This window comes from Nicotiana tabacum, chromosome 3 (genome assembly GCF_000715075.1).
Source record: "Nicotiana tabacum cultivar K326 chromosome 3, ASM71507v2, whole genome shotgun sequence".
Classification (NCBI taxonomy): Eukaryota; Viridiplantae; Streptophyta; class Magnoliopsida; order Solanales; family Solanaceae; genus Nicotiana; species Nicotiana tabacum.
The window spans coordinates 193,581,148-193,608,917 of NC_134082.1; the positions used below are offsets into that span (position 1 = coordinate 193,581,148).

At 40.0% G+C, this 27,770-nt stretch overlaps 1 long non-coding RNA gene across 1 annotated transcript; it reads right to left on the reverse strand.

The window, feature by feature from the left end:
- Positions 1–766: 766 nt before the first annotated feature.
- LOC107801679 (uncharacterized) lies at positions 767–27,570 on the reverse strand. The gene is made up of 3 exons (XR_012708085.1): positions 27,260–27,570; positions 2,019–2,085; positions 767–1,068 (listed from the first exon to the last, which is right to left on the reverse strand). It is a non-coding gene; the product is annotated as an uncharacterized LOC107801679 (long non-coding RNA).
- Positions 27,571–27,770: the final 200 nt, after the last annotated feature.

The window sequence follows — 27,770 nt, forward strand, 5'->3', positions numbered from 1 at the left end:
ATCCTTATTACTCCTCAACACATATCACCATTATTCCTCATATTATGGCGCGCAACCCGATCCCACCTGTCCACCCTTATTACTCCTCAAAACATATCACCCTTACTCTTTCTTTTGCAGCGCGCAACCCGATACCACCTGTCCACCCTTATTACTCCTTATTGCGGCGTGCAACCCGATCCTACCAGACAACCACCTGTCCACCCTTATTACTCCTTGTTGCGGCATGCAATCCGATCCCACCAGACAATCACATTTTACCCTTATTCCTCCTGTTGCGGTGTGCAACCCGATCCCAATATATATATATATCAACACCAATCACAAATGAATAAAGACAAATGTTTCATAGGTTAATTCAAATCCTCCAATATACTTATACCGCAATCCACACAATGGAATATCACTACGATTATGAAACCTCACCAGGGTAACTACTCAGCGAGACCAATCAAGGTGTATCATAAGGCACCAACAAGCCAATATAAGCAGACAGTGTAATAAAACAAAACCATGAAATAATTAAACTCTTCAATAAAGAGAACAATAGTTAATATGAAGCGATTAGACATGAAAACATATATGAACAAGTAGCAATTAAGACATGGAAGCAATTATGAGCAAGTAGCAATTAAGGCAAGAAATAGTATAATAGGAAACGGGGAAGGGAACAAGCCAAAAATGAAAATTTTGTGGCGCATATGTCACGACCCAAATCTCAGTCATGATGGCGCCCAACACACTACTAGGCAAGCCCGACCATTATTCAACACTTAACCCAATTTATCAAAAATAGCTGATGGAAATATCAATTAATTCAAGATCAAAGTACTGAAGAGTTTAACAAAATACACAACATAATCTCACTAGGACCCGGCGTCACGAATCTGAGCCTCTAGAGTACAGAATATCATCCTAATACATAGTGTATCCAAAGTCTAATAATGCGGAAATAAAAAAAAAGATAGGATAGGAGGGAAGAAATCAATGCTGCGAACGCCGTACAACTACCTTGATACTCCCCAAAATGCTGGATCCATTGATCAACTGCCTGATATTGCCCTGGATCTGCACACAAGGTGCAAGGAGTAAAGTGAGTACTCCGACCTAGTGAGTAATAAAGTAACTACAGTCCGAAGATAAGAAAACCCAGTAAATACACAAAGTAAGCTAAAATCCAAATATACAGCAATGTATGGAACCGAGCAGCTAAACAACAGTATAGATACAAATACATGAATATAATGCAATGCATATGATGGTACATTCCAGTACCCACTGCGGCGTGCAGCCCGAGCCATCCATATTTATTTATCGTCAACGGCGCTCACTGGGGGTGTGTACAGACTCCGGAGGGGCTCCTACATCCCAAGCGCAATATCTTGGTCAGTCATTGTTACCTGACCGGTCAGCCATTGTTACCTGACCAATTTATATCATACAGTGCCATTGTTACCACTGTTCAAGTATATCATCCAGTGTCATTGTTACCACTATTTCAAGTATATCACACAATGTCATTGTTACCACTGTTTCAAGTATATCACATAATGTCATTGTTACCACTGTTTCAAGTCACTTTATAATCAGTCCAGAAAATAATATAATAAGCCCCTTGGGCATTTACAAAACAGAAGTTCCCAGCCCGGAATACATTTAAAAATATCATTTAAGTTTTCAACACTTAGAATTATGGTTGAGTTTGCAAAACAATATTTAAAACCTTGGACTGAAATTAAATGATATGCAAATCATGCAAAGCAGTAATATCAATCCTCGAAGAATTTACAAATCGGCACAAGGCCCCAAACATGGCATCATGCCCTGTAATATCAATGAAGTATGTGTATCAATCACCAGTATAGTATAAACATCACACGGGATAGACCAAGTCACAATCCCCAATAGTATCCGACCCCGCACTCGCCATGGAGTGGGTGTCATGCCTCAATATAGCGTTACGATGTGAAAGTTCGGGGTTTCAAACCCTCAGAACAACATTTACATCTATTACTCACCTCTAACCGACCGCAGACTAGTCCGCAATGCCCTTTCCTCTTGAACCGACCTCTTCGCGCGTCGAATCTAGTCAAAACCACAACGAATACGTTACAATAGGCTAAGGAAATATAACCCAATCGAAAAGACTCGAAAAATGTCGAAAATCCCGAAATTAGCAAAATCCGAGCCCCCGGGCCCACTTCTCAAAATCCAGAAATTTTTACATCAAAATGTTCCTTATATCACCACGAGTCTATACATACCAAATTCACAAGAATCGGAGTCCATTTGACCCCTCAAATCCCTAATTTAGAATTTCAATTTCAAGCCCTATTTTCTTACAATTTGGCTATATTTTCATGAATTTCAAGGATGATTGCACAATATAATCATGTATTTAGTTCATAGGACTTACCTCCAATCACTTCCCGTCAAAACCCCTTCAATTCCCGTCCAAAAGCTCTCAAGGTTGCTCAAAAATGGTGGAAAAATGGGTTGGGTTCGCGGATGAAATGTTAATATTTCGGAAGTACTGTTCACGGATCACTATTCACGACACTGTTCACTGTTCACGGAAGTAAATACAGCAGCTTTATGTGAAATTTGCAGCACAACCATGTTTTTACTAAAATGGCTCTAACTCCATCATACGAACTCGTAATTAGACGATTCTTGTTCCTATGAGTCACAAATAATAATACAAACACAACCCTTCAATTGAAACTTAATTCGGAGCTCGTTTTCCCAGTTCAATACCCATTTCGCTCGTTAAACAATTAACTCACATTTCACGTCAAAAACCCAATCGCGACTTGATGAAATTAAACCAAAATTTCCAGATCAGTCCTATAATTCATGATTTAAATTCTGGAAGTCTCGAAATCAAATTTGGATATCTAGAACTACAAATGAACCTTTAGATCATTACATTTATGCTCAAAACGGCAAAAATCTACCAAAAATGACCCGTTAGGCATCCGAAACACACCCGAGGCCAGTGGGACCTCAACCAATCATGCCCACATAATTCATAACATCATTAAAACCTGCTCCAATCATCAAAACACCTCAAACAATATCAAATTATTCAAAACTCATCGAATTCAAGCCTAAGTTTCCAAAAACTTTTGAAAATACACTTTCGATCAAAAACCCGACCAAACGATGTCCGAATAACCTGAAATTTTGCACACACATCACAAATGACATAACAAAGCTACAACAACTCTCGGAATTCCATTCCGACTCCCAGATCAAAATCTCACCTATCAACCGGAATGTGTCAAGCATGGGCCAGTGGTCAAGAACAGCCTCGACATGAGTCACAATTTGCGACACAACAAGAACAGCACCACTCTCATGAGTACCACTCGTACTCGTTTGATCTTCCTGCAAAGATTGAGAAGCCTGCCCGAAAGGTGGTACAGAAAGAAATGACGCAAAGAGTGAAAAGCTTAGAACAATGGTTGATAAACATGCAAGGGTCGACATGTCAAAAGAGTGTTGCCTTCAAAGATCTATGTATGTTCCCTGATGTCCACTTGCCGCCTGGTTTCAAGACTCCCAAATTTGAAAAGTAGGATGGACATGGAGATCCCATAGCCCACCTGAAAAGGTATTGCAATCAACTGAGAGGTGCGGGAAGAAATGAAGAATTGTTGATGGCTTATTTTGTGGAAAGCCTTACGGGAGTAGCCTCCAAATGGTTTATGGATCAAGACACGTCTCGCTGGTATGTCTGAGATGACATGGCACAGGCCTTTGTTAAACAGTTTCAATACAGCATCGACATTGCCCCAGACCGCATTTCCCTTTCAAACCTGAAGAAGAAACCAAGTGAAAGTTTCAGGGAATATGCCATTAAATGGAGAGAGCAAGCAGCTCGAGTTAAGCCACCCATGGATGACCACGAGCTAATAACTGTCTTCCTTCAAGCGCAAGAGCCATATTACTTTCAAAACATGATGTCCGCAGTTGGCAAATCCTTCTCGGAAGCAATCAAAATGGGAGAAATGATATAGAGTGGTCTTAAGACGGGCAAAATTATAAGTCAAGCGGTTTTTAAAGACGCAACTCACGTTGTCCGGGTTGAGTCTGATAATTTTAGCGACACAAATGAGAAGATTGAAGAAATCATGATGACATCAGGGTCAAGAAGAGGTCCCAGGAGAACATCTCGAAGGTATGAGCAGCCTCCTCAAGTTTTCCATGAATCCCCTGAGCATTATTATCCCCCTCAGAACCCACAACACTCTGTTGTTCCACCTCAGTATGTTGCCCAGCCACCAAAACACCCCAGAAGGCGAGCACGAGCATCACAAAATCTCCAGAAGCCTCCACAAAACTTTCAGGTGCCCTATAACCCACATCCAAGCCAGAGGTATAAAGGGGAACAGAGGTTGAAAGATAATTTTACACCAATAGTAGAGTCCTATGAAAGCTTATGTGAGAAGTTAAAGCATCATGACATGATTGCATCTATTCCTCCACATCATGTGGACCCACGTGCAAGAAGCTTTGACCCTTCTAAAAGGTGTGAATACCATTCCAATGCCCAGGCGCACAATGTTGAAAGTTGTCGGGATTTGAAAAGAGAAATAGAGAGGATGATCCAGGAAAATCTGATTGTGATCCAAGATAGTGACACCCAGAATATCGTGCAAAATCATTTACCTGCACATCATGATGAACACTTTGTGGGGAAGATGCCTGGTGGCACGGAGTTTGAGAATCCTCTCGGGAGCTTGCTGACTGAAGTTAATGATATTGAAGTTATTAATGGTTTTGGCAATATTGATGGGGAACCCAGTGGTTAAGATGTCGTGCTTGGTAATTTTAAAGACACTTCATCTCTTGGCTAGCTGGAGATGAGTCTTGGTGGTTTATTTTGTTGTCATTTCTGTTGTCCGGGTTATTTTCAGGGTTGTAATCCGGATATTGTCTTATGATTCAAACCTTTCTATCCTTTTATTTTGCCTAGTTTATTTTTCGTAGTAACTCGTTTAGTGTTGTCTAGGTTCGTTTTAGGTTTGTTCCCAGGTTGTACCCCAGTTGTTTTGCTTGTTTTGTTATACGAACCATTTCACCGCTTGTCTAATGCAAATTCCGGTCTTTTGTTACCTCCAGTCATCTTCTTTGTTTAGTTCTTTTTATTTTGTCCTTGTTCAAATGCCAATTCTAGTGACATGACATGCGCACGCAGTTTGGGCCTAATCTTAAAAGTTAATCATAAAACCATTGGGAGGTGATCGGAACATTTAAAGGAAATAAGGACGGTTTGAGATTATTTGGAGCTCGAGTATGTGGAACTGGGGCAAGTAAAACATAAAGAAAACCGTTAAAGGCAAGATTCGCCAAATTGACATGAGGGTCGTTCATGATAATGAGAGTGAGAGTGTTCCCCAACGGTGCTTTAGAGATGACAAATGAAAAAGCAAATGTGTGAATATAATTGTCAAGTCCAGCACTATCAGAAGAGGCTACAAATCTTTGTTTAATTGTGTTGTTTGCACTTGGCATGTTTTGAAGACTGGAATGACGAAAGAATTTTGTTCTGCTACCTAAACACTTTATCCTTCGTTACCTCTTTTGAGCCTTATTTATTTTCTTTCATATCCCTCGTTCGGAATCAGTAGCAAAGGTTAGAAACACAAACGTGGAAGAAAAAAAAGATAAAGAAAAAGAAAAATAAAAAAAAGGAAAAGAAAACAACAGAAAAACGACAAAAGAGAAAGGAGAAAGGAGAAAGAGAAAGCAAAGAAAAGAAATCAATAAATAAATGAAAAAAGAGGAATTGGGAACTACGTTTGACCTGATTCCTCAAAGAGGATACGTAGGCGCTTCACGGCTCGGTCATAGTGTGCATAGTGTAACATAGTGTAACAAAAAAATCAAAAAATCCACAAGCAAGAAACTGGGGCAGAAGTTGTGTTTGATGCAAAGAAATCTGGTTCTGAAGGTTGTAAATTTTGAACCCAAATTGATTCGTTTTGAGCCGCTAATACCCTTTCTTTCTAGCCCTATCCAAAACCCCATGTTACGGTCCAAAGAAAGACCTTTTGACCATTCTTCAAAAGATGCCAAGTCATGCAAATGGAAGTCGAGAATAACACTCTAATCCCCGACAGAAAGTAATAAAATAAGAGAGTCTTATCGGTGAAAATCTTCACGAGCACCATAAGGCGATGAAAACTGAGAGAAAAACCAAAATGAGAGAGGCTTGGCAGTGAAAACCCTTCGGGCACTACAAGTCAAATAAATATTGAGAACCAGATGGAAATCACCAGACGAAAGTTATGAAAGGCAATTAACGACGGAGGATAGGCCATATGTGCATGCCATGACCATTAGAGTTGGTATCCACATTTGATAGGTTTTTATTTTATAGTTTCCTCGTTAGATAGTCATCTCTTTCCTTTGTCGTTTATTCTGTTCCTTTTTATCTTTCTCCTTTCATAGAAAAATTCCCCAGTAGAGTCTGTTTGGTCAGAACAAGTGAGAAATGACTTCAAAATCTACCATCAGCTTTCCAATTATGCAAGATGAGATCTGACTAGTACATCCAAGTGGTAAGTTAGCAAGGAACAAGCACGAGGCCAGTGTCAAGAAAGATATCCCCAGCAAGAGGGAATTGACAAAAGGATGGACGAATGTCAAGAGGGATATCCTCGGCGAAATCAAAGGTTATAGATCTCAAGGCCAAAGCCCGTGGACAAATCAAGAAAGAACAACGTGGAGAGCAATGGGAATGATTTGGGAAATTCATATGAGACTAAAAGGTCGGGGAAATGCCACTTTCCGAGCTATGCCACAAAAGAAGAGGGATATCCCCAGCAGAAAAGGTTGTTTTCAATGACACGAATAAACAAAGAAAGTGGTTAATCAATGAACATGCAAGATCTTCAAGTGAAATCAGCTGTCATGAAAATACATGAGGTCAGATAAGGAGACTGAGAAAATGGTTAAGAGGTTTGGGAATAAGGAATCATCAAGAAGGTCGGAAGGTATCAGCCCAAGCTTCAAGATGGACAGACAACGCATAGATGGAGAATGGTTGATGGCATCCCCAGCAGGAGTATCGCAACCAACCACCACGTTTTAAACTGACCAAATTTTCTTTGATTTGAAGCAAGGACAGGGTATGCTACCAATGACGGAAAGATACACCACAAGAAAGATTGTCAAACTGGGGCAGAAAATTTTCGTTCATTTCGAAAATTTTCGGGAAGTATAACACAAGTTTGGTGAAAAGCGGTATCCCCAGCAGTTTTTCGTGAGAAGGCAAAACAAGTTTTAAAGAAAGAAATGTCAAGAGGAAGATAACATGAGTTTTAAGGAAGGTAGTCTTCGAAGGAAGAAGATAACAAAAAAAAAAGAAATAATAAAATAAAAAAAAAAACTAAAGAAAGAAATTTTTTAGAAAAAAAAAAAAGAAGAGAAAAAAAGAGGAAGACCAGTTTTGCAAAAAGGAAACGGTTTGCAGAAGAATGAAACATCAGTCTTGAGGGAAGTAGTCTTTGAAGGAGTAAGATAACATATTTTTGAAAAAATGTTATCCCCAGCAGTCCGCAGAGTAGACAGTACAAGTTTTGAGGTAAGTAGTTTTGAGGAAAGATAATTCAAATCAGAAGGAAAATGGTTGTTGAGGTTAGGAGCCCCCCTGAAGAACAAAATGGTGTTTTATTTTTAAAGTTGTTGTCGAGGTCAGAAGCCCCCCTGAAGGACATAATGGCGTTTTATTTTTAAAGTTGTTGTCGAGGTCAGGAGCCCCCCTGAAGAACAGAATGACGATTTATTTTTCGAAGTTGTTGAAATCTCGCCCGCCTGAAGAAAGGAATGGCGATTTATTTTCAAAGTTGTTGAGGTCAGGAGCCCCCACTGAAGAACAGAATGACGATTTATTTTTCGAAGTTGTTCAAATCTCGCCCGCCTGAAGAAAGGAATGACAATTTATTTTCGAAGTTGTTGATAAGGTTAGGAGCCCCCCTGAAGAACAGAATGACGATTTATTTTAAGTTGTTGAGGTCAAGAGCCCCCCTGAAGAACAAAATGGCGTATTATTTTTAAAGTTGTTGTCGAGGTCAGAAGCCCCTTGAAGAACAGAATGGCGATTTATTTTTCAAAGTTGTTGAAATCTCGCCCGCCTGAAGAAAGGAATGGCGATTTATTTTCGAAGTTGTTGTTAAGGTCAGGAGCCCCCTGAAGAACAGAATCGCGATTTATTTTCAAAGTTTTGAAGTTGGGAGCCCGCCCATATAACAGAGGAATACATTTCAGTCTTTAAATTTCAAGTTTTGAAGTTGGGAGCCCGCCCATATAACAAAGGAATACATTTCAGTCTTTAAATTTCAAAGTTTTGAAGTTGGAGCCCGCCCATATAACAGAGGAATACATTTCAGTCTTTAAATTTCAAAGTTTTGAAGTTGGGATCCCGCCCATATAACAGAGGAATACATTTCAGTCTTTAAATTTCAAAGTTTTGAAGTTGGGAGTCCGCCCATATAACAGAGGAATACATTTCAGTCTTTAAACTTCAAGTTTTGAAGTTGGGAGCCCGCCCATATAACAGAGGAATACATTTCAGTCTTTACATTTCAAGTTGAAGAAGTTGGGAGCCCGCCCATATAACAGAGGAATACATTTCAGTTTGTTAAATTTCAAGTTTTGAAGTTGGGAGCCCGCCCATATAACAGAGGAATACATGGAAGTTTGAAGTCAGTAAAGCAGAGGAATACAATCGAAATCCCCTGCAGTAAACAACAAGAATCCCCAGCAGAAGAAGGAAATCCAAGACTCGATGGAAAAATAATGCGAATCTCCCGAGAAGGACATAAGCAGTTCGAGATCGGCAATCAAGGGAAAATACAAGACAAGAAATACCAGAGGAGTCACCGAGACATCGAAGCAACAAGAGATACAAGAGCATGACTGGAGATCTAGATAAGATTTTGTAATTCATAGACTATAGTTTAGTCCAGCTTCTTGTTTTCTTTCAGCATGGTGTAATAAGGAGGTCGGCAAGCAGTAATAACAGCAGTAACATTGCAGTCCCATGGTAGTCCCAGCTACCAAAACTTTCCGAACTACATTAACCTGATTCCCTTCTAGCCAGGGATATGTAGGAAAACTTTGAAGCAAAGGTTCAGTTAAATCTTTTTCAAAAAATGCTTCACACGGAGTACTCGGATGGGCAAAAATCGCTCACTTTATCTTTGCACGAAAACTCTTCGTGTTTTCGGACAAAGAGGGGCAGCTGTAAGCACGTGATTTCCCTATGAGAGAATTACTCCCAAAAAAATTCAAAATAAAATAATTTTCCTTTGTGTGCAATTTTGAGAATTTTCGTGGAATTTTTGATAAATTATTTGTATTTGTCCATGCATGTTTATTTGTTAAATTAATAAAAAATACAAAAATATGTCGCATTTGTATTTAGGATTTAATTCTACAATTAGAAGTAATTAAGTTTGTTTTACAAGAATGAAAATTAGAAAAATATGCATCGTTTGCATTTTTAGCACTCAATAGCAAATTATGCAATTTTATTTTAATTGGTGTTTAATTATGTATGATAATTGTTGCTAGGAATTAATTAGTATTTTTGATAAGTTAATTTAGTTTATAACTTAATTTAGAATTTTAGTTTTATTAATTAGAAAGTAAAATAAAAGAGAGCAAAAAAAATATAAAGAAAATCGGAATTGGGCCACCTTTTAATTTAAATCAACCATGCCCAAACCAAATAACCCCACTGGGTCGACCCGACCCAGTCCGCCCCATAGCCCAAACTAATCCCAAACCCCCTTCTTCCATTTTTTCATTTTTCATTTTTTAAAAAACCCTAACCTAAAGCTACCCGCCCCTCTCTCTTCTTCTTCTTCTCCAAACCACCCCCCCTTCCCCTCGTCCCAAGCTCCCATGGCTGACCCCAAGCTCCAGTTCCAGCCTCCTCCTCACATCCCATGGTTTCCCTCTCAACACCATTACGCCCAGACGACGACCATCTCCCATCGTTGCACGACAACATCGACCACTATTACGAACTGCCGCTCCCCATCGTCCTTCGTTGCTTCGTCTTCAATGACCTACCATGGCCGCTACTGCATCTGCTTCGTCTTCAGCTGCTGTCTCGCCGTCACCACCCCAGCTCCACCATGAACGACCAACAACCATGGTTGTTGTTTCTTCGTCTTCACCAGTCCGTCGACCTCCAGTCTAGAAACGAGCTCCACCAAGCAACCAAACAGTCCGTCGCTCTATGTACAACAACCATTGCTGCTGCTTCATCTCCTCATACCAAGCGACCACTAGTCGAGCAACCCAGCTCACTCGTCCGTCGCCCAGCCACCCCTAGAAACTCAGCTACTGTCTCGTCGTTCTTCAGGTTCAATCCGTCGAGGTCATCGTTTGTCCTTCTTAGTTAGTCGAGGTTAAAAGAGAAGGTCGGTTTTCGTTGAGTCGAGATCCGGTACATCGAGGTTGTTGTCTGAGTTTCTGTTCCGTTGCGGTCATTTCCGGTTAGTTGGTTTAAGTTTCATTTCTATCTGTATTTTGTTTGATATTCTCGGATCCGAAATCAACATATGTTTGATTCTTTTCTTGTTCGTTGTTTATCATTTCTTGATTATTTCTTCAATTTGTTTTTATTCATTTGTTCTTGTTTAGTTTTAATATAGAAGTGTGTTAGTTTAATCACTTGAATCCTTTATCTTGGTTGTAATGTTGTTAGATTTAATTTGAAGTTCAATTGATTATTGAGTTTATTGATTTGAATCTACTTGTTTGTTATGTTCAATCTGTTACTGTTATTGAATCTGAAAGTATGTTTGTTGTTAAAAATGTTGTTCAGAAAATGATTTCAGTTGTTTCTTTATTGTTCATCATATGGTTTGGTTCCCTGAATCCTTAGTCTTTATTTTGATGATATTTGACATAATCTGAGTTTCTAGTTTAAATTTGTTGATTAAATTTGATTAGGAATTGGTTATAGCTGCTGTATTTTGGTCAAAAATGATTAGGTGAATTGGTTATAGCTGATGGGGGTAGAATGGTAAATTGCAGTATTTTTCAGGGGTAAAATGGTAATTTCAGTAATTTCATAGGGGTATTTTTGGAATTGAAAATTTGAACAATTATTTAATCTGAGTGTTCTGTCCACTAAGCGTTGATATATTAAAATAATGCATAAAATAATATGTAGTGGGGGACAAGACATAATGGTGGGAAATTAATACATTGTTTAATATAGTGGGAGACAAAGTATGCGATAATGGGGAATAATGGAATTAAATAAAGAAAAAATATGTGTTAGTGGGAACTAATATATTTGTTTAATATAGTGGGGGACAAAACATTAAATAGTGGGAAGTTAAAGGGGGGTGGTAGAAGATGGTAGGATTTAATTTTAAATTCTTCAAGTTTGTAAATAAATAAGGGGGAGCTGGACACAAATAGAAGGGGGGATTGGCTGAGAGAGGAGAAGAATTCAGAAATATTAAAAGATTTTTGAGGATTCGAATTTGAAGAGAGTTTAAAAGAAAGAATTTTCTGAACATTAAGAAAGAATTAAGGGTTAAATATTAACTGGTCTTTCAATCTAAAAAAAAAATCACTTTGTTTTTGCTCGTTGATTATTGTTGGTGTTTCTGGATTTTCATGTGGTTTGTTCCTTGAATTTGGTTGGTTATTTGCTACTACTTCACCGGTTATTGCTGGATTTTTATTTTGGTTTTCAAATCTATCACTGGGTGTTCCGTTTGCTGGTTGTTGCTGGTTATTATTGTTGTTGCTGTGTTACATACTACTTTGCTGACCTTCTTCTTCTTCTTGTATTGGCAATACCAGGTACACAACTGTAACTTTGGCATATTGTAAGCTGAAATGTGAAAGCATGAATACATATGAATAATGGAACTTTGAAGTTTTAATTTAGCTTTTTATTTGTTTCTTTTACTAATTGTATTTAGGCTATTTCATGTATTATTATTCTGTAAATTTTTGTCGCTTTGCATAACTAGGCATCTTGTAGTAATGTATTAAATAATACTTTGCTTTAACTTGATTATTAGGTAGTATATATTTAAGCATGCTCATTATTGTCAAACTGTTTAATAATTGGAATAAGAGGAAAATAACATAAGTTGGTCTTTAGTGAATCGGCTTGGCAAAACTGATTAAGTTCACTAGCTATGAAGGTTTTAATATTGTCAACATTAGGTTAATCGTGAACATGTAGCTAAATTTAGTTAAAGCATGAATTTAAATTAATTTCGCGAATTAGGCATTATGGCATGATTTGAGTTCAAACAAGACGAGTTAATGTTTAAATTTAATAAACTTTCGAATATGCATTAGTAATTAAGATTGATTCTTGTTTCAAATAGTTGTAAATAATTAATTCCAACGGTTCAAGTCATCTAACAATGCGGGTTTAATCTAGTTATAGGATAATTAGTTTCCTTTGAATATATTATTTGTCGATTCCGTATTTTATTTATAATTTCAATTTTAGTAATATTCCTTTCCGTTAACATTTGTCTTAATCTAGCATTTAATATGTTACGCTTTTTTTTAAGCATGTAATTAATTAGGATTTTTTCTCTTTTATTTTAGAGACGAATTTAATAGAAATGTAGTCACTTTAGGATATCCTTAAAATAAATGAGGCGTGCTTCGCCAAAATAAATACAAAATTGTGGGGCCCTCAATAATTATTTGTTTTAAAATACTTAGACTTAAGGGACGAGCCGTTTAGCCAATTTCACGACCCTACCCAAAATAATAATAACGCGTTAGTCTTTAGGCGCGTATTTGATAATGTTATTTTCCTAAACCCGGGTGCACATTTATGTGACCCAAATCCAAATCTCAACGGAGTTGAAGTGTGTCGACGACCACGGGTACATTGACTGTGACGTGGTTCGAGATATATTTTCATGAGGTTGCAATTCTCGATAAAAAATAATAATAATGATAAAAGCGGTTAAGAGTTAAAATTCGCACATAAGTTCAACATGTATTATATCATATAATCAAGCCGAATATGACAGTTGAGCGACCGTGCTAGAACCACGGAACTCGGGAATGCCTAACACCTTCTCCCAGGTTAACAGAATTCCTTATCCGGATTTCTGGTGCGCAGACTGTTAAACAGAGTCATTCTTTTCCTCGATTCGGGATTCACCGGTGACTTGGGATACTATAAATCTCCCAAGTGGCGACTCTGAAATAAATAAATAAATCCCATTTTGATTGTCCTTTAATTGGAAAAAACTCCCTTCCGCGTCCCCCTTCGCGACGACGCGGGCGAAAAAGGAGGTGTGACAGCTTTAATTGTGTTTTTCTTTCCTGCTTATTCTACTTGAAATATAAATCTGTTGTTAGCTTAGAAAAGTATGTTTAATTTCCTTAATTGCTTTATTGCTTAAACTGTCGTAATTGTATTATGTGAAGCATGTTAGGTTAGAATTAACCTGTTTTACTTGGTACGAAATTTAGCTTAATTGAGTATTCCTTGTATTGTTGTTATGTGTTTTACTTTGGGACTACAAGATGACATCCCGGGAGATTCCCTGTACGTATTTATGATTTGAGTTGAGGTGCGGGATACCGAGAGATCCCCCGGGATACCAAGAGATTCCTAGCATATATTAAGGATACCAAGAGATCCTCGGGATACCAAGAGATCCCTGACATGTATTGAGGGTACTAAGAGATCCTCGGTTATTTTATTTGAGAAGAGTGGTATTCCTGGTGCTTGTTTCTGTTTCTGTTTTAGTTGTAGTTATCCTTATTATCCTGTTGGTGTTGCAGACATTTGGCCTTCGCGTTCGTGAAGGGATGTGGTGTGAGGCAAGAAGTTTGGCCTTCGCATTCGCGATGTGTTCTCGTGTTCGCGAAGGGTTAGGTTTTGTGTTCATCGCGAACGCGATGAGTTTCCCGCGCTCGAGTAGAGTAAATGGGAGTAGCTGGGGTCTAGGTTCATTTTTGCTTCGCGTTCGCGAGCTAGAGGTCACATTCGTGATGGGTTGAGGAGCTGAAGCTTCGCGTTCGCGTTTAGGATGTCGCGTTCGTGAAGAAGGATTTAAGTGGTCAATGGATTTTGTGCTTCCCGAATGCGAGGCGTTGACTGGGTTCACGAAGAAGGAAAGGGTCACCTAGGCAGAATGTTTAAATAGCCTTCGCGATTTTGGGTCTAACTTTCACCATTTTTGACCGATTTTGGAGATTTTTGAGAAGAATTGAAGAGGGAATCAAAGGGAAACACTTGGAAGTAAGATTTATGGACTTAATACTCGATCCTATTATGATTTCCACCTAATTAAACATAAAATTTGTGGAATCTAAAGCCTAAAATTTGAAAGTTAGGGCTTGGAATTTGAAATTTTGATTTGAGGATTTGAGGGGTCATTTGTGGTCGAATTTTGATGTATTTTTTATGTGTGCGAACTCGTGAGAGTGTAAGGGTTCTAGTTATTTGATTTTTATCGGAATCCAAGGCGTGGGACAGGGGGTCGGGTTTGGCCAATTTCGTGATTTTTGATGTAAATTGGTCGTTTTCGAGTGGGCTTTGTTCCCTTAGCATATTTTGATGGTATAAATCTGTTTTTGGATAGATTTGGAGCATACAGAGGCCGAGTCGAGAGGCAAAGGCATTGTGGGCTAGAATTTGGTCCGGATTGAGGTAAGTAATGATTGTAAATGTTTTCCTGAGGGTATGAAACCCCGGATTTCACATCGTTGTGCTACTTTGAGGTGACATACACGTTAGATGATGAGTGTGGGGTCATGCAGCGTTGGGGATTGTGATTTGGTCCATCCCGTATGACTAGTAAGTCGCATATGTGATTTAAAACTACTTGATATCATTGTGTTTTGAAAAGTATTATTATGTTTTGGGCTGAATGTCATATTTGGGCCTCATGCCAACTGCTTTGGACCCTTAGGGGCTTTTTAATGCTATTCCTCACTGTTTTTACTTCATAATTGTACTCAGTCATGCTGTATTCTACTGTTTTCATAACTCAGCCAAATTTACTCCATTTTGATATTTCTAAATGATATTTTGGGCTGAGCATCATGTTTTACTGTTGCCCAAGGGGCTTGAGAGATTCTGACTAAGTGAGGCCGAGGACCTGTATTGTGAGGATTATTATGGATCGGGTTGCGCGCCGCAACATGTGTACTGATTGTGATATATGAGAGGCCGAGGGCCTAATTTTGTTATGCCATGAGGTGGCTTGTGATAGAGCTTGGGCTGTAGGAGCCCCTCCGGAGTCTGGACACCCCCAGTGAGCACGGGTACCTAGTGTGAGATGTGATATTTCCCGAGGGAGCTGATACGAGTGATTGTGAAGTAGCCCGAGGGGCTGGTTCTGTTGTTATTTTACCCGAGAGGCTGTTTATGTTTCTTTCCTTTTTTTTCACTGTTTTCATCACTCGTTTGAACTACTAAAAGATGTTTTAAAAGGGTTTTACTGAACTGAGATGTTTTTACGAGTTTTTACTGTTTTACTGCATTGTTCAGGATTTATACTATTTTATTGTAGCATTATTCCGTGGTTTACGTGTTTTCTTACTGCTCAGCTGCCTTTACTTTTATTGCTTACTGAATTGGCGTACTCACATTACTCCATGCACCTTGTGTGCAGATCCAGGAGTCTCGGGTCACGCTAGCGAGTGTTGATTGTCTTCCAGCAGGCTTTCCAGAGTTGACTAGGTAGCTTCTTGGCGTTCGCTGCCCAGTGCATCTCCTTCCTATTGTTATTTCGCTTTGTAATAGCCTTATATAAAACTATGTTGCCTTTTCATATTCCTACATGAGTTGTAGATGCTCATGACTAGTTACATCCCGATATCGGGCTGTGTTTTGGTTTCCGCATTATTTTATCCTACTTTATTCTATGGGATTTTAGCTTATTAATATCTTTAAATGACTTATTATACTTGCTTGGTTGGTGTTGGGTTTTTGTTGGCTGGCCTAGTTTCATGACAGGTGTCATCACAATTGGGTCCGTTTAGGGTCGTGACAAGTTGGTATCAGAGCCTAGGTTACATAGGTCTCACGAGTCATGAGCAGGTTTAGTAGAGTCTCGCATATCGGTATGGAGACGTTTGTATTTATCCTCGGGAGGCTGCAAAACCTTTAGGAAAACTTCATATTCTTGAATTCTTGTCGTGCGAATCTGTTCATCACAATTCTAAACTTCTGTTCTTCTATTCTCTCACAGATGGTGAGGACACGTGCTACCAGAGACGATCAGACACTCGCGCCCCCTAATGCAGCCATCAAAGACCGGGGCTGGGGTAGAGGCCGAGGAAGCTCACGTGGTGCAGCCAGAGCACCTACACGAGCTGCCACCGAGGTACCACCAGTAGTTCCAACTGGAGTCCAAGCACCTGATACGCCTACTGCTACTACTACTCCAGCACTTCAGGAGACTCTGGCACAGTTCATGAGCATGGCTCAGGCATGGCATAGGTAGGGTTGTTTCCCCTTGCTGCAGCTACATCTCAGGCCGGGGGAGGAGCAAAGACTCCCGTCGCCCACACTCCTGAGCAGCAAGTTCATGTTGAGTAGGTCCCAGAGATTATTCATGTATAGCCTGCAATCCGAAATCAGCCCGAGGACAGGGCAACGGTTTCTGAGGACGAGCAGCTGAGGCTTGAGAGGTTCAAGAAGTACAAGCCTCATTCATTCAGTGGTCTAGCATCGGATGATGCTCTGGGATTTCTAAATGAGTGCTACCGTATTCTCCGTACCATGGGTATATCAAGATCGAGCGGGGTTTCCTTCACTGCTTTCCAGCTTTGAGGAGCCGCCTATGAGTGGTGGCGCACCTATGAGTTAGACAGTCTGGATGAGGCTGCTTCTTGACTTGGACTCAGTTTTCAGATATGTTCCAGAGGAGTATGTTCCTCAGGGACGCGTGGCGCGTAGAGTTTGAGCATTTTCTCCAAGGTACTATGGTTGTCTCGGAGTATACTGTCTGTTACACTAGCTTGGCTAGACATGCCCCAGCCTTGGTTTCTACTGTTCGTAAGAGGGTTCACCGATTTATTAAGGGGCTTATTCCTAACATCCGTTCTAGCATGGCTCGTGAGTTGGAGATGGATATTTCTTATCAGCAGATCGTGACCATTGCTAGGAGGATTGAGGGTATGCATGCTAGGGATAAAGAGGAGAGGGAGGCCAAGAGGTCTCGAGAGTCGGGCCATTATTCTGGTGCCCGTGCCCCAGCTGCAGGTCGTCATGGTGGGGGTTATATGAGTCGCCCCGTTCATTCAGCTCTTCCAGAAGCCAGTGGTATTCCAGCTCCTCCTAGGCCGCAGGAGCCTTATTATGCACCTCCAGTATCTAGTGCGCCTCCTACGCGGGGTGCTTTCAGTGGTCAATCCAGCATACCTGGCTCGAGCCAGTCACATCCTCCACATCCTCCCAGAGCTTGTTTTAAGTGTGGTGACACACATCATATGGTGAGGGATTTCCCCAAACTTAGGAGCGGTACACTTCCACAAACTTCTCACCTACAGCGTGCCCCGCAGAGTTCTCAGGCTAAGGTTACAGCTCTAGTTGCTAGCCCACCTGCTCAGCCAGCTAGAGGTGGAGGTCGGGGAGGTAGAGGTCACCCTAGAGGGGAAGGCCAGGACAGATACTATGCCCTTCCTACCCGTACCGAGGTTGTTGCCTCTGATTCTATCATCACAGGTATTGTCTTGGTCTGTCACAGAGATGCATCTGTTCTATTCGATCCAGGCTCCACTTATTCTTATGTGTCTTCTTATTTTTACTCTGCATTTAGGTGTACCTCAGGATTTTTTTAGTTCCCCTATTTATGTTTCTACTCCTGTGGGAGATTCTCTTGTTGCGGACCGCGTTTATCGGTCGTGTTTGGTTGCTCTTAGTGGTTTTGAGACCAGAGCCGATTTATTATTGCTCAACATGGTAGATTTTGATATTAACTTAGGCATGGACTGGTTATCGCCCCATTATTCTATTCTTGATTGTCACGCCAAAACCGTAACGCTGGCTATGCCATGTGTTCCGCGTGTTGAGTGTAGGGGTGCTTTAGATCACACTCCCACTAGAGTTATTTCTTTCCTTAATTCTCAGTGAATGGTTGAGAAAGGGTGTGATGTATATCTAGCTTATGTGAGAGATGTCAGTATTGATACCCCTTCAGTTGATTCAGTACCAGTAGTACATGATTTTTCTGATGTGTTTCCAGTTGACCTTCTGGGCATGCCGCCCGATAGAGCATTGATTTTGGCATTGACCTTATGCCGAGCACTCAGCCCATTTCTATTCCTCCATATCGTATGGCTCCTCCTAAGTTGAAGGATCAGTTACAGGAATTGCTTGATAAGGGTTTTATTAGGCCCAGTGTATCACCTTGGGGTGCTCTTGTCTTATTTGTAAAGAAGAAGAATGGTTCTATATGTATGTGCATTGATTATCGCCAGTTGAACAAAGTTACAGTGAAGAACCGTTATCCTTTGCCTCGTATTGATGATCTGTTTGACCAGCTTTAGGGCGCACAAGTGTTTTCTAAGATTGACTTGTGCTCATGTTACTATCAGTTGAAGATTCGGGAGCAAGATATCCCGAAGACTGCTTTTAGGACTTGGTATGGTCATTACGAGTTCCTTGTTATGTCATTTGGGTTGACCAATGCCCCATCAGCCTTTATGCATTCTATGCATAGTGTGTTCCGGACATATCTTGACTCGTTCTTCATTGTCTTTATTGATGATATTTTGGTGTGTTCCCGGAGTCGAGAAGATCATGAGCATCACCTGAGGACTGTGCTCCAGACTTTGAGGGAAAAGAAGTTATATGTTAATTTCTCGAAATGTAAATTTTGGTTGGATTCCGTGGAATTCTTGGGCCACGTGGTATTGAGTGAGGGTATTCAGGTGGATTCAAAGAAAGTAGAGGCAGTGCAGAGTTGGCCCAGACCATCCTCAGATACAGAGATCCGCAGTTTTCTTGGCTTGGCGGGTTATTATCGTCGTTTTATTGAGGGGTTTTCATCGATTGCAGCCCCTATGACCAGGTTGACCTAGAAGAGTGCTCCATTCCAGTGGACGGAAGAGTGTGAGGCGAGCTTTCAGAAGCTTAAGAAAGCTTTGACTACATCCCCAGTTTTGATATTGCCTACGGGTTCGGGGTCCTATACCATCTATTGTGATGCCTCGAGGATTGGCCTTAGAATGGTTTTGATGCAGGACAGTAGGGTTATTGCCTACGCGTCCAAACAGTTGAAAGTACATGAGAAGAATTATCCTATCCATGATCTCGAGCTAGCTGCTATTGTTCACGCCCTAAAGATCTGGCGTCATTATTTGTATGGTGTGCCTTGTGAGATTTATACTGATCACCGGAGTTTACAGCATTTGTTCAAGCATAAGGATCTTAATTTGCGTCAGAGGAGGTGGTTAGAGCTGTTAAAGGAGTATGATATCAGTATTTTGTATCACCCGGGCAAGGCCAATGTGGTGGCTGATTTTTTGAGTCACCGGGCAGAGAGTTTGCGGAGTTTAATTTATTTACCAACAACGGAGAGTCCCATGGCAATGGATGTTCAAGCCTTAGCCAGCCAATTTGTGAGATTGGATCTTTCGGAGCCTAGTCGGGTTCTAGCTTGCGTGGTTTCTCGGTCTTCCTTATTTGATCGTATCAGGAAGCGTCAGTTTGATAACAGAGATGTGACTATTGGTGATGATGGGGTATTGAGGATGCAAGATCGGATTTGTATACCCAATGTTGATGGGCTTCGGGAGTTGATCCTAGAGGAGGCCCATAATTCGCGGTATTCCATTCATCCGGGTGCCGTGAAGATGTACCAGGATTTAAGGCAACACTATTGGTGGAGGCGAATGAAGAAAGATATAGTTGGGTTTGTAACGCAGTGCGTCAATTGTCAGCAGGTGAAGTATGAGCAACGGAGACCGGGTGGGTTGCTTCAGCAGATAGAGATTCCGGAGTGGAAGTGGGAGCGGATCACCATGGACTTTGTAGTTGGGCTCCCACAGACTTTGAGGAAGTTCGATGCCATTTGGGTGATTGTGGATCGGCTGACCAAGTCTGCACACTTCATTCCTATATGTACCACCTATTCTTTGGAACGCCTAGCAGAGATTTATATCCGGGAGATTGTTTGTATGCATGGTATTCCAGTATCCATCATTTCAGATAGAGGCACTCAGTTCACATCACTGTTCTGGAGGGTCGTACAGCATGAGTTGGGTAAGCGGGTGGAGTTGAGTACAACATTTCACCCTCAAACCTACGGACAATCCGAGTGCACTATTAAGATTCTTGAGGATATACTTTGTGTGTGTGTGATTGAGTTTGGAGGGTCTTGGGATCAGTTCTTGCTATTGGCGGAGTTTGCCTACAATAACAGATATTAGTCTAGCATTCAGATGGCACCGTATGAGGCTTTATATGGTAGGCAGTGTAGATCCCTAGTGGGTTGGTTTGAGCCGGGTGAGGCTAGATTATTGGGCACAAACTTGGTTCAGAATGCTTTGGAGAAGGTTAAGGTGATTCAGGATAGACTCCGTACAACCCAGTCCAGACATAAGAGTTACGCGGACCGGAAGGTTCGTGATGTTTCCTATATGGTTGGAGAGTGGGTTCTGCTTCGGGTTTCGCCTATGAAGGGCGTTATGATATTTGGGAAGAAAGGGAAGTTGAGTCCGAAGTTTATTGGCCCTTTTGAGATATTGAGGCGTGTTGGGGAGGTTACTTATGAGCTTGATTTACCTCCCACCTTGGCAAGAGTTCATCCGGTATTTCATGCTTCGATGCTCCGGAGGTATCACGGTGATCTGTCGCACGTGTTGGATTTCAGTTCAGTCCAGTTGGACAAGGATCTATCTTATGTTGAGAAGCTAGTGGCAATATTGGACAGGCAGGTTTAGAAGCTAAGGTCAAAGAACACTGCATCAGTGAAGGTTAAGTGGCGGGGTCATCCGGTCGAGGAGGCGACCTGGGAGACTGAGTAGGATACGCGCAGAAGTAACCCTCATCTTTTCACTACTTCAGGTATGTCTCTGTGCTCGTTCGAGGACAAACGAATGCTTAAGTGTAGAAGGATATAATGACTCGGTCGGTCGTTTTAAGAATTAACGCCCTGATCCCCTATTAACTACTTTCCCCGTGTTGGTTTCTGCTATTTTGATTCGCCGTGGATGTTTGGTTTTGAGTTTCGGAGTTGGGACACTTAGTCCCTAAATGAGTGCTTAGGCTTTAGAATTTGGACCGTAGTCGGAGCAGTATGAAGACGGCCTCGGAATGAAATTTTGCCGGTTCCGTTAGCTCTGTTGGGTGATTTCGGGCTTAGGGGCATGTTCGGATTGTGTTTTGGAGGTCCGTAGCTTATTTAGGCTTGAAACGCCGAAAGTTGAATTTTTGAAGTTTCCGGTTCGATAGTGAGATTTTGATTTCGGGCCCGGAATGGAATTTCGGAAGTTGGAATAGCTCTGTAGTGTCGAATGTGACGTGCTTGCAAAATTTCAGGTCATTCGGGCGAGATTTTGATAGACTTTTTGATCGAAAGCGTATTTGAGAGTTTTTGGAGTTCTTAGTCTTGAATCCTATGTTAAATTAGTGTTTTGGTGTTGTTTTGAGCGTTACAAAAATTGGAACAAGTTTGAATGATGTTTTTGTAAGACCCCGGAAAATTTCACTAAGTAATTTAGGATTTCTTGGTGCCATGTAGGCTGATTATAATATTTTATATGCTATTAACATGATAGGCATCAATTGTATTTGGTAAATAAGTGTATAAGTCATATTATAAGTAATGTGGCGTCTAATGGGACGCCTAAGTCTAAGTCAAATTGAAAATTTTCATAATAGGCTAAAATTCCAAATGAGTTCGCGTAAGTCCACTCTTTGAACGAGCATATCTAAATATATATAAGGTTTTATACGATGAACAACCTATAAAATTAAATATCTTCGAGTCTAGTTTCCAACGCTTCAAATCGTTCGTCATTTGGACATTACTACACAAAGTTATGATCAAATTACCAAAAATTGACAAAATCCCATTCTGCGGCCAATTCAGCGATCGCAGAAGTGGTTATACGATCGCAAAATGGCCGCAGACCTATCCAGTGTAGCCCATTTCTGGGCACCAGTTCCGCGATGCATTTTGCGACCCACATTCCTATTTTACGGTCCATTATGCGACCGCAGACCCGATTTCGGAGGCTTATTTTTCTATTTTTATAACCCGACCCCATTTTGATAAATAGGCTTAGCGGCTTCATTTGGAGTCATTTTTCTACTGATTTTAGATAGAGTTGAGAGCATATAGAAAGATAAAGAAGGATCCTAGCTTCATAATCACCCAAATCTTGCTCAAGTTTTCAAGAATCAAGGAAGATAACCACTTGATTGTCCTCCATCCGGGTAAGTCCTTCTTCCAAGATTTCATGCAAGAGGTTAAGGGTTCAAATATGTTGTTGGGATTAGAAATAGGTCATGCATATGGGACTAAGTCATAGTATGTGATATTAAAGAACTAATTTGGGTAGTTCCTTTTAAAATTGGTTGAGGGAAGAAGGAATTTCCATTTTCAGACCTTGTAGACTACTTCACATGTTATGTGTTTGATGAAATTCCTAAGAGAGTTATACCATGGGTAATCTTTCTAATTATTAATCAATTCCCGCTATCTCCTTATAGATTTTTATTACTAGAGGTGTTGGTGGATTGTAGAAACTTAAGGAAAGCTTAAACAAGGTATGTATGGCCAAAACCCCCTCTTCTTAGAAATTGAGCTCCCATGGCGTCCATATAAATGTGTAAGTTTGAAAAATTTATAAATGTAGCACTTGTTATGTCAAGTGAAATGATGTTGCAAGAATATATGTGAAAGGCATATCTCAATGTGTTCAATATGTTATTCTTGGTAAATTGAGGATATGTGAAGAATGTGAACTATGTGCTAAAATGCCTAGATTCCAAGTTAAGTTTAAATTGAGATTGTTATGCCAAACTATGTGAAATCCTCTATGTATAAAGATGTTTGAAATAAATCAAATGAACTTGAAAAATAGAGTGTGGCCAACGTGCCGAGAACTTGAGTTATAATTGTGCCTGGTGATGCCTATGACATGAGAAAATATGAAACTGATTATGAAATGAGCCTTGAATCTACTTTCCATAAATGACTTCAATAATAAAGTGTCCTAAAGGCTTTGTACACAATTTATGCCCATAAGTGGCTGTTTGAGATAATATTTTGCCTTATAAGTACATCCAAGTGATCCGAGTTGTTACATGCTCTGATGTGATTGTATATTGTCGTGATTGGAAAAAAGTTATTCAAAGAATAAAATTGGTGTAATTTCTTGTTTATGACTTTGATGTGTGTTTCTATTGTGGTTTGGTGTGTCCCCTCCTTTTTGGAAGAATCCTTTGTGTTTAAAGTTCCACTGCCAATGAACTTGAGGTGTATGATTTCTGAAATATTGTATATGCCAATGATTCATGATTTCCTCTCATGTGTACTTGACATCTTGGATTGAATGACTTGTTGTTGAAATTAATATTGATGTGAAATGTGGGGGAAAAGAGCTCGAATTATGAAATGTGGCCTAGTGCCAAGTATGATGTGATAATTGTGGCCCCAAGTGCCGATGAATTAATATGCGTAATATAAACTTGAAAGGAGATGATTGATGGAAAAATGGAAACGTCTTAGTAAGACGGCTTAGCCGATCGGGCCATGATCGGATGCTATGCTGCACACATGGTAGTATTGTACTGATATTGAAATCGGAAAGTGAAAATAAAATTGTGATTGAGGTATACGTCTCAAATGAGATGGCTTAGCCGATCGGGCCGAGATCGGACTCCCTGCAAGAAGGCGATGGTATTGTGAATGATGGTGCAACAATATGAAATGTCCCAACTTAAAGCTATGGAAATTGTGTGAAAGCTATGTGATCCCTTATTTGTATTTGATGATGTGGTGATTGTTCAAAGCTTTGTTGATGGTGTTTAGTCATACATACTAGTGCTATTCGATAGCACTAACGTTCCTTTAGCCGGGGGCGCTACGTCTTTAAATGGATGTAGTTGGTTCCATAGCAGGTAGTGTTGGTCGCAGCTAGTGACGCATCTTCCTTTCAGCTGACTTGGTGAGTCCCACTTTATTTCGGGGTCTTGTACCATTGTTTATCATGTACTTTGTATTTTGAGGTATAGTCGGAGCCTTGTTGCCAGCATTTCCATATTACTCTTCAGTTATATTTAAAGGCTCCGTAGACAGGTTGTAGGTCGTGTTTGGTATTGGAAATTAAATTAGAAATATTGGTATTCGCCAAATATGTTTTCCTTCATATTTATAAAAATTGTGATATTTTGGATATTATGGTTGAAATGGCTAATGAAAACAAAATGGAAGTTGTTAATGAAATATTTACAAAAGTATGATTAATGGAGTTCATCTCCTCTTTATTCATGAATTACTTTGGGTAGAATGAAACCTAACAGGCTTGCTCAGTCGGGTTTACTCGGTTGAGCGTCGGTCGTGAGGGCGTGACAGTTTTAGGATTGGTTGGCATGTTTGGTTGAGATCCCGGGAGCCTCTGGTGTATTTCGGATGCTCAACGGGTCATTATGGAACTTGAAAAATTGCAGAAAATTGCAGCAACCCAATTCTGGTTTCCTTCTTCGCGTTCGCGAAGAGGAGCTGGGCCTGAGGGAAGTTTAATGCTTCGCGTTCAAAAAGGTGCTCCCGCATTCGCGAAGCTGGGAGGTCTTATACCTACGCGTTCGCGAGGGTAGTTCTGCGTTCGCGTAGAAGGAGGAAATCGTGCATCGCGTTCGCGATGAAGGAAAGCTGAACACAAGCGAAGTTGTACTTTGCGAACGCGAGGGTCCTTCTGCGTTCGTGAAGAAGGAGTACCTTGGCAGAATGTTTAAGTTCAAAAATTGAGGGTTTAGCCATTTTTGTGAAAACTAGAGCTTGGGAGCTCGGATTTGAGCGAGGTTTTGAGGATTTTTAGAGATATCGATTGGGTAACGATTCTTAACTCCTTTTTTGCTTGTAACCCATTAATCTAAACATGAATTCATCATTTAATTTCGGAATTTTGATGAAAATTGGGGGAAAGTTCTTAGACTTAAATTTTGAGTTTTGATTGGGAATTTGATATTGGATTTGGATAATTTTTGTATGGTTAGACTCGTAAGAGTATGAGGATATTGAAAATATAAATTTTACCTGATTCTGAGATGTGGGCCCGGAGCATTTTGGTCATTTTACCTAATTTCGCGTATTAGCTTAGAATTTATTAGTAGAAATAGTTACTTGAAGTGTTATTTACATTATGCAATCTAATTGAATAGATTTGGGCCATTTGAAGTCGAGTACTCGTGGCAAGAACGTGATTTCGGGTTGATTATTGAGCCGATTCGAGGTAAGTGGCTTGTCTAACCTTGTGTGGGGGAACTCCCCTTAGGATTTGATATTATTGATATTTGAAATGCTTTGTACGTGAGGTGACGAGTGCGTACTTGTGCTAATTGTTAAAAATTCGATTTTCTTTAAGTAATTTTTAACTATATTTCTTTTCCTGTTATACTACTTGCAATTTAAACCTGTTGTTAGCTTAGAAAAGCATGTCTAATTGACTTAATTGCTTTACTTGCTCAAACTGCCTTATTTGGATTATGTGCAGCATGCTAGGCTAGAAATACATGTTTTACCTTGGTATGGAATTTGAACTGAACTATGTATTCTTCTTGTTGATGCTGTATGTTTACTTTGGGACTACGGGACGGTATCCCGGGAGATCCCCCTGCATGTTTAGTTTGAGACTACGGATTGGTATTCCTGGAGATCCCCTACATTTTTATATTAGAACTACGGGACTGCACCCAGTAGATTCCCCCAGTACTGGGTATTTACATTTGGGACTACGGATCGGGATTCTGGTAGATCCCCGCGCATTATGAGTTGGACTACGGGACAGTATCCCGGGAGATCCACTGGATATGTATATTGGGACAACAAGACGGTATCCTGGGAGATCCCTGGTTGTTATTTCTAAGTTGAATTGTACTCTTTTCCCGTGATTTTTTTTCTCTATTATAGTTGTTGTTGTTCTTTCTATTATGTGTTACTTCTTACTATTGCGTTTAGTTATCCTGTCTCATTCTACACTATTTTACCTTATATTTCATTTAATCTCAGTAGGACCCTGACTTTCCTCGTCACTACCCGACCGAGGTTAGGCTTGACACGTAATGAGTATCGATGTGGTATACTCATGCTCTTTCTGCGCATGTTTTTCATGTGCAGATCTAGGTACTTCCACACTGTCTTATCATATTTTAGGCAAAGGCGCTTTCATAGACACTTCAATGTATATCTGCCACGTCCGCAGACCGAAGAGTCTCTTTCTATTCTCAGTACTAGTATAGTCGTTTTGTATTTTCCTTTTTGATAGATATTTCTGGAGTTAGAGATTTTTATATATACTCTTAGCTTGTGATTCATGGGGTTCCGGATTTTGGGAGTGTTAGGTTGAGATTTTGTACTGTTACATGCCAGATGGCATTTTAAACACTATTTTCTTTTTTATCTCAGTTTTTAATTATTTTCTTTCCGCAATTGTTTTCTTTTTCCGCATTTGTTAGGCTTACCTATTCGTGGAGACTAAGTGTCATCACGATAGTTCACGGAGGGCGAGTTGGGGTCGTGACAGTCGGGCTGTGTTTTGGTTTCCGCACTATTTTTTCCTACTTTATTCTATGGGATTTTAGATTATTAATGTCTTTAAATGACTTATTATACTTGGTTGGTTGGTGTTGGGGGTTTGTGTCGGTTGGCCTAGTTTCACGACAAGCGTCATCACAACCGGGTCCGTTTAGGGTCGTGACACTCTAGATACCAATACCACTAGGTTATTTTGATATTGGACTCAATCTGCTACTGATCAATGAAACCCATGGTCTATCACAATAACTAACATTTCTTCCCTTTAAATGTTTTCTAGAACCATAAGCACAGAATTTCCAATTAGCCCCAAATGGACACAATTTCTCTTCCACTACTTCCCAATTAGGTGTTTTAATCATCAATTGAGTCATCATTCACCGTTTCTAAACCAAAAACATCATTGATACTTTCATATGAGAAATTTACTGTTGTTCCTCTAACTATAGATTCATTCTTGTCCTTGTTAAGATTCGCATATAATTCTAAAACAAGTTCTGGACAGAAATCACCTGGAGATTGTACGAAACGCTCCCATTTGTAGTACTTGATGGTTTCAACTATCATCTCGTCGAAATCACCATCTGCAGCAAAAAAATCCATTCCCTTTTCTTTAACGGTGTCTCTTCCCTTCCAATCGTCAGCAAGATTTGTACTGCTTGTCATTCTTAAACAGTGATGAGAACTATTAAAGAAGAAAAGTGAAGCACAAAGGTAAAGAACAAAAGAAGAAGAGAAGAAAACGGTGATTGATTTTAGCCCTTGTAGAAGTAAAGATGAAAACAATGTTCAGAATGTTCTAGAGGTCCCAAAAAATTTATACTTTAAAAGACCTAAAGAAGTGTAAAGAGTAATTTAACCCCCAACAACCCATGACCCAATGTGCACGTGAGATAACTACAAAATTTTGTCTCTTTAAAGTGTGTGTTTTTTTTAAATGAAAATAAAAATACATACACTAAGTATTGTTTAGGAAGAGGGAAAGAAATACTAATCCTTAAAATGTTACGTGAGACTCCAATT